Genomic DNA, 7,651 nt, shown 5'->3' with positions numbered 1-7,651 from the left:
CCATTTTAAGTAGGGTCTTTTAATGAGGTTACTTCGGTTAGGATATGACCCACCTCAGTCAGGATGGGTTGTAGGCCTATTACTGGAGTCCTTTATAAATGGAATGAAGAGAGAAGAGAGAAGAGAGAGAGAGAGAGAGAAAAAAAAAACAAAACCCAGAAGAGAAGGAAGGAACCAGTAGATGCCACTGTGTGCCTTGCCATGTGGCAGAGGAGCCAAAGCTTCCTGGCAGCTGGTCTTCGGGAAAAAAGCATCCCCTTGATGATGACTTGATTTGGACATTTCATGTCTTCAAAACTGTAAGCTTCAGCCTTGCGCAGTGCAAGTATTGTAGCCAGTGAGGTCTATCTGAGCTGTGGTTATTGCTAATTGAAAACTTTTCCCAATATTCGACCATAATGACTTGAAACATAGTCAGCACTGGCAATTTTTGACAATCTCTATGGAGACTGAGTGGAAAAAACGGCAAAATTTTAAAAAAAATTTAAGCTTGTAAGCTAAAAATTTCCCATTGTTTAAGCTGAACCATTTCATTGTATCTGCTTTGAGCAGCCTAGGGAACTAAAACAGACTCTGATATATATATATCTTAAACAAAATTTTTAGTGAAATATATAATTCATACATGAACATGCATAAACAATAAGTATATAGTAAAGATTGTGAACTTACAGAATAAACATACATAACATCACACAGGGGTCTCATACATTAACCCTTCACCAACTCTTTCCATTGTTGTGAAACATTTGTTACAAATTATGCAAGTGCCTTACCAAAATATTACTACCAACTATAGTTCTTATCTTAATATTTGGTGTATTTCCCCCCCAACCCATACTATGTTTTTTAAAATATATTTTTGTTACAGATAGTGTGAACTTGCAAAACAATTATATAGATGTGTAGATTTTCCATACAACTCCACACCCTGGTGGAACATCTGTTACAGATTATTAGACAATATCATCAGCCTATTACCACCAGTCATGGTCCATAGCATCCATTTGGCACACTTTTTCCATACACCTCCATTATCAACATGGTACAGCTTTGGCACTGATGCAAGAATATTATAGTATTGCTGTTAACCACAGTCTATAGCTCACACCAATTGTAGTTTTCGTATGCTTCACCATGTGCCCATCATGCTGCTATAGTGATGTACATCTGCTCTAGCTCACAGAAGGACTCTCTTGCATTTGTACCCTTAACCATTCTCAACTGCCTCCGAATTCACTGTTATTTGGTACCTAGATTATTCTTTAGCTTTCTTTCTATTGACATTTTCTTCCCCAGACTCCTTTTTCAGCCACAATCCCATTTATAAACCAGTTGCTACTCACTATAATGTGTTACTATCAACTCTATCTATCTCCACACTTTTACAGTCCAATTAATTAAAACTTCTACATACATTAAGCATCCATAGTTCTTCTCAACCCTCCTCTTATCTCCTGGTAACCTATATGCTAGGTTTTAATTCCAAGTGTTTATTATTTGTATTTAGTTCATATTAATGAGACCATGCAATATTTGTCCTTTTGTGTCTGGCTTACTTCACTTAGTGTAATGTCTTCAAGACTCATCCATGTTATCCCATATGTCCCAATTTCATTTCTTCTTACTGCAGCATAGTATTCCATTGTATGTATATACCACATTTTGCTTATCCATTCAGTGGTGGATGGACACTTGGGTTGTTTTCATCTTTTGGCAATTGTGAACAACACCACTATGAACATTGGTGTGCAGATGTCTATTCGTGTCATAGTTTTTAGTCTTCTGGATATATTCCTAGTAGAGGAATTGCTGGATCATATGGCAGTTCTATATTTAGCTTTCTGAGGAACCACCAAACTGTCTTCCACAGAGGCTGCACCATTTTACACTCCCACCAACAGTGAAGGAATGCTCCTATTTCTCCACATCCTCTCCAGCACTTATTGCTGTCTGTTTTTTCAATAATGGCCATTCTATGTGGTGTTAGATGATATCTCACTGTTGTTTTAATTTTAATTTCTCTAATAGCTAGTGATACAGAGCATTTTTTTCACAAGCTTTTTGGCCATTTCTATATCCTCTTTGGAGAAATGTCTATTTAAATCTTTTGCCCATTTTTAAAAATTGGATTGCTTGCTCTTTTATTGTTGCATTGTATGATCTCTTTAAATAGAATTGAAGGTTCGATGCGGATCTGCAGAATATCCCTGTCTACATATAATAACATGACTTCAAAATGCTGTTTGACCTAATGTAAGGGGGAAAAGGAAAGGAGAAATGAGTTTATATGGTTACGAGTCTCTAAAAAAGAGTCTGGAGGCTGTCAGAAGGATTGCCCTTATGCACAACTGAGCAGAGTCTAAGAGACAGATAAAGTAGATACAATCCCCTTGGAGGGCTAAAGAGACCCACGGGTTCTATGGTCATGGCAGATGGGGTTCACTGCCATGTCAGATGGCCTTTCTTTAGAGCTGGTGTTTCTGTGTGATCAAACTGGACTCAGATGGGATCTCTTTTCATAAGACTTTCATGCTACTTTACTGGAATTGTAGTTGGTGTTGGGGTTTAAGATATATTAAAGGGATTTGAATCTCTGGACTGACAATATGATAGCCAGACCCTGAGCCTCAACAGACTCCAGCTCCTACAATCTGATTTATTGGACTCACCTCACTCAGTTAAGATGGAGTTGAAGAAGGACAACCACCACACCATGGAGCCTAGAGTGCCTACAACGGAGAGCAGGAGGATTGCATCCAGTATCCATGTGGAATATGAGCCTCCTCTTGACATAGAGGTGCAACGGACACAACCAATCCAAGGTCCACAGAGAAAAGGTGGCATTGGAGTGGGAAAAGTGGACATGGTGGCTGATGGGTATGGGGAATGGCAGGAAGAGATGAGATGTGGAGGCGCCTTTGGGACTTGGAATTGCCCTGGATGGTGCTTCAGGGGCAATCACCGGACATTGTAAATCCTCCCAGGGCCCACTGGATGGAATGTGGGAGAGTATGGGCCATGATGTGGACCATTGACCATGAGGTGCAGAGATTCCCAGAGATATACTTACCAAATGCAATGGATGAGTCATGATGATGGGAGTGAATGTTGCTGGGGGGGGAGTGGTGGGGTTGAATGGGACCTCATATATTTTTTTAATGTAATATTTTTACAAAATCAAAAAAAAAAAAGAAAATCAATCCCTTCTCAGATAAGTGGTTTCCAAATATTTTCTCCCATTGACTGGGTTCCCTTTTCACCTTCTTGACAAAGTCTTTTGAAGCACAGCAATGTTTAAGTTTGAGGAGGTCCCATTTATCCATGTTTTCTTTCATTGCTCATGCCTTTGGTGTAATGTTTAAAAATCCACCACCTACCACCAGGTCTTGAAGATGTTTCCCCACATTTTCTTCTAGGAGTTTTATTGTACTTCCTTTTATATCTAGGTCTGTGGTCCATTTTGAGTAAATTTTTGTTTAAGTTTGAGATAGGGGACTTCTTTCTCTTTTTGGGTGATGGATACCCAGTTCTCCCAATGCTGAGAGTGTCGTATTGAATTCTCCAACTATTTTTGTAAAGATGTTTATTTCTCCCTTCAGTTTTGCAAGTGTTTGCCTCATGTATCCTGGGGCATCCTGATTAGGTGCATATATATTTATGATTGTTATTTTTTTCTGATGAATCATTCCTTTTATTAATATGTAATATCCTTCCTTGTCTCTAATAACAGTTTTGCTTTTAAAGTCTATATCATCTGAAATAAGTATAGCTACCCCAGCTTTTTTTTTTGGTTACTGCATGCATGAAATATCTTTTTCCAACCTTTCACTTTCAATTTATTGGTATCCTTGGGTCTAAGGTAAGTCTTTTGCAGACAACATATAGATGGCTTATATTTTCTTATCCATTCTGCCAGTCTCTGTCTTTTGATTGGGGAGTTTAATCCATTAACATTCAATGTTATTACTGTAAAGGCAGTTCTTATTTCATCCATTTTGATCTTTGTATTTTATCTGTCATTTTATATTTGACAATTTTAGTTACTGTTAATGCTAGAGTTGCCAGTTCTAGACACTCTTCCAGACCTCTCTCTGCTGTCTTTTCTTTTCAGGCTGTAACACTCCCTTTAGTATTTCCTGCAGGAATATCATACCACTGTCTTCTTGCCTCCATGGTTTCTGATGAGAAATCAGTACTTAATCTTATTGGGTATCCCTTATATGTTATGCATTGGTTTTTCTCTTGCTCTCTCAGAATTCTCTCTTTTTCTCTGGCATTTGACATTCTGATTAGCATGTGTCTTGGAGTTGGTTTATTTGGATTCATTTGAATGGGAGTACATTGTGCTCCTTGGACATGGATATCTATGTCCTTCAATAGAGTTGGGAAATTTTCTACCATTATTTCTTCAGATATTCCTTCTGCCCCTTTTCCCTTCTCTTCTTCTTCTGGGACACCCATGACATGTATGTTTGCATCTTTCTTGCTGTCATTCAGTTCCCTGAGATCCTGTTTAATTTCTTTTATTCTTTTCTTCATCTGTTGTTTCATTTGTTTGCTTTCAGAGGCCATGTCTTTGAGCTCGCTGATCCTTTTTTCTGCCTCCTTAAATCTGCTGTTATATGCCTCCAGTGCATTTTAAATTCCATTTATTACACCTTTCATTCCCATAAGGTCTACTATTTTCTTTGTGTGCTTTCAAATTCTTCTTTTTGCTCATCCAATGTCTTCTTAATCTCCTTAATCTCTTTAGCCATTTCTTTTTTTTTATTTTTAAAGATTTATTTATTTATTTAATTTCCCCCCCTTCCCTGGTTGTCTGTTCTTGGTGTCTATTTGCTGCATCTTGTTTCTTTGTCCGCTTCTGTTGTCGTCAGCGGCACGGGAAGTGTGGATGGCGCCATTCCTGGGCAGGCTGCTCTTTCTTTTCACGCTGGGCGGCTTTCCTCATGGGCGCACTCCTTGCGCGTGGGGCTCCCCCACGCGGGGGGCACCCTTGCGTGGCACGGCACTCCTTGCGTGCATGAGCGCTGCGCATGGCCAGCTCCACATGGGTCAAGGAGGCCCGGGGTTTGAACCGTGGACCTCCCATATGGTAGACGGACGCCCTAACCACTGGGCCAAAGTCCGTTTCCCTCTTTAGCCATTTCATTGAATTTATTAAGGAGATTTGTTTGAACATCTAAGATTAGTTGTCTCAATTCCTTTATGGCATCTGCAGGCTTATCTTGTTCCTTTAATTGGGTCATCTCTTCCTGTTTCTTGGTATGGATTATAATTTTTTGTTGGTGTTTCTGCATCTGGCTTGCTAGATATATTTATTCTGGGTGCAGTTTCTCCCTTTAGTTTAGGGATTTCTTATCTTTTCTCCCTTGCTGGTTGTGTAGTAGGTGCTATAAGGATGTAGTTGGTGCTATAAGCTATGGAGGCTGCAGTTACCCACATTGCCCAGGAAGTGATGAAGCTTCTCCCACCTTTCTCCTCTGTCAGGGGTAGGGACAGAGCTGCAGCCATGTATAATAATCCAAGTTGGGCAAAACAAGACTGTCTGTAGTCACCTGGAGAGACTGATGAAGGTTCACACTCTTTCCTCCCCTACTTTAGGCAGGAATGGAACTATAGTTTTGGTCAGCAATCTATGCTGTGTGGGTCCAAAATGACCACAGTTGCTCAAGTAAACCGATGTAGCACCAGACACTCTTCCTGCTGGGGGTGGGAATGGACCCTCTGGAGTGCCCAACAATCTAATCTCTGTGGGCCAAATACACCTGTGGTTACTCTGAGAGGCTGAGGGAGTACTGTCCTTTCTGCCCTTAAGAGGGTGGGAACAGAGCCACAAATGCTCAACAGATCAGTCCTGTAGGCTGAAAGTACTCATTGTTGCCTGGAGAGGCTGAGGAAGCATCAGCCCCCTCCTATCCTATTGGGTGGTAGGGGTGGTTCTATGGGTGTTCAACAGGTCAGTCCCTTTAGGCTGAGAATACCTGCCATTGCATGGAGAGGCTGAGGAAACATCAGCTCCCTTCTTTTCTCTTATGGCATGAAGTGGGATCCACAGGCACCTGATGGTTCAGTCCCTGTTGGTTAAAAGTACCCACCATTGTCCAGATATGTTATGGAGACACCAGACCCCTCCTATCTTACTGGGGGTGGGGATGGATTCAGAGGCATCCAATAGTCCAGTCCATGCAGGCCAAAGGTCTGCCATTGCCCAAATAAGCTGTGGAAAGACCAACCCCCTTCTTTCCTACTGAAGGGTGAGGTTGAGTCCACAAGTACCCACCAGTCCAGAATGTGTGGGCCAAAAGCACCTGCAGTTACTCAGAGAGGCTGGGCAAACACAGTCCATCTCTTGTCCTATTGTGGATGGAGGTGGAGCCACAGGTGCCCAACAGTCAGGCTTATGCAGACCAAAACTGTCTTAAGTTGTCCTGAGAGGCTGAGGCAACACAAGCCCCCTCCTATCCTGTGGGGGCACAGAAGTGGAGATGGGCTCAAAGACACTCAACATACCTGTTTGTGCAGGCTGAAAACTCCTGCCATTGCCTGGAGAGGCCGAGGACATCCAGCTCCTCTCCTATTCTCTTGGGGTGTGGGGATGCAGCCCCAGGTGTTCGACTATTCAGCCTGTGCCAACAGAGACCACTTGCAATAGCCTGGAGAGCCTGGTGCAGGTCTCACCAGCTACCTCTCTGCTGGCGGTGGGGCTGGAGCCTAGGCTAGGGCTGCAGTCCAATCTTGGTGGAAAGAAGCCCATCCCTAACCTCACGGGATTTCAGTCAGCCAGGCTCTCCCTTGTGCCAGGGTATGGAGTCAAAATGGCGGCTATGGGACTCTTTCCCACTTGGACATGCTCAGACCCCAGCTGTCTCTAGGATTATTTATACTTTAGCTAGCCGAGTCCACTAATCAGTAGCTGAGGTCAGTAGACATCTATGTCTTCCTCCACTGTTTATGGGAAATGGAGCTTCCAATTCCAGGCAAGGAATAATTCCTGAGGTGGCTTGCATCCCTAAAGTAGGATGGGCATCAGCTTCTGCAGCCTGGCTTGCAGCTTTCCAGAGAGATGGTGCAGGTCCCCCCAGCTTCTTCCCTGCCAGAGGTGGGACCGCAGTTTAGGCTAGACCTGCAATCCAACCTGGGTGGAAAGAAGCTGGTCCTTACAAGCACTATGATTTTCAGTCAGTGCAGCTTCCCCTAGTGTCTGGGGCAGAGTCAGAATAGCAGCCACCAACTTCCCTCTGACCTGGACAGGCTCAAAGTTTAGTTGTTCCTAGGATTCTACTTCAGCGCACCGAATCCACTTATCAGTAGTTGAAGTCAGTGCCACACCGTGTTTTCCTCCCATTTTTATTGGGGGAATGGAACTTCCAACTCCAACCATGGGATAGTTCCCGAGGCAGCTTACATGCCACAGGCACCGCCCTGTGCAGATGGGTAGTCGCCTCCTTCCACACTCTCAAGGATGTTGCAGAATACTCCTCTGGTCCCCTGGGTCCTCCAAACAGGCGCTTTAGGTAGCTATGGGTGATCACTAATTGCCCTCTTTCATGAGCTGACTCCAGGAGCTCCTTACTCTGCTGCCATCTTGGCTCCACTATATATATATATTTTAACAAGACTACTTACAAGCTTCCTTCTGAGTGTT

At 42.8% G+C, this 7,651-nt stretch overlaps 1 non-coding gene across 1 annotated transcript; it reads left to right on the top strand.

Moving 5' to 3' along the window:
* The first annotated feature begins 308 nt into the window (after nucleotides 1–308).
* Nucleotides 309–449, top strand: LOC111759440 (U4 spliceosomal RNA). Its single transcript, XR_002793423.1, has one exon. It is a non-coding gene; the product is annotated as a U4 spliceosomal RNA (small nuclear RNA).
* Nucleotides 450–7,651: the final 7,202 nt, after the last annotated feature.

This window comes from Dasypus novemcinctus, chromosome 9 (genome assembly GCF_030445035.2).
Source record: "Dasypus novemcinctus isolate mDasNov1 chromosome 9, mDasNov1.1.hap2, whole genome shotgun sequence".
Classification (NCBI taxonomy): Eukaryota; Metazoa; Chordata; class Mammalia; order Cingulata; family Dasypodidae; genus Dasypus; species Dasypus novemcinctus.
Note: the sequence above shows the minus strand (reverse complement) of the source record. Positions and strands in the feature narration are given on the sequence as shown.